At 31.5% G+C, this 279-nt stretch overlaps 1 protein-coding gene across 2 annotated transcripts in view; it reads right to left on the minus strand.

Moving 5' to 3' along the window:
• Window positions 1-4: 4 nt before the first annotated feature.
• LOC119587961 (RING finger protein nhl-1-like) overlaps window positions 5-279 on the minus strand; it is a gene marked incomplete in the record, with an annotated part of 37,992 nt that continues 37,717 nt past the window's right edge. For both annotated transcript variants that reach the window (XM_037936672.1, XM_037936673.1), the window contains 1 exon segment: window positions 5-279.

The raw sequence follows: 279 nt of genomic DNA on the forward strand, positions 1-279 counted from the left end.
TAACTGAGTTACAAAAGAACCTCTTCTATATTTGATTCTAAATTAGCAGTTACTATATTATTTATTGAATTTTGGCACTTTCACCTAATAGAACCATTTCATTCATTGCAGTCTGCTCTCCGTCATATATACATGTAAGTCTTTCATCTTAAACTCCACGATATAAACTATCACTAAATAACAATCAGACTGAAGTCACTAGATGTAAAGCTAATAACATTTACCTATTATCTGGACATCTACTCTCAAGTAACATTGTGGCTTAGAACACATGAGGTT

The sequence above is a fragment of the Penaeus monodon genome, chromosome 23, assembly GCF_015228065.2.
Source record: "Penaeus monodon isolate SGIC_2016 chromosome 23, NSTDA_Pmon_1, whole genome shotgun sequence".
In the NCBI taxonomy this organism is placed as follows: domain Eukaryota; kingdom Metazoa; phylum Arthropoda; class Malacostraca; order Decapoda; family Penaeidae; genus Penaeus; species Penaeus monodon.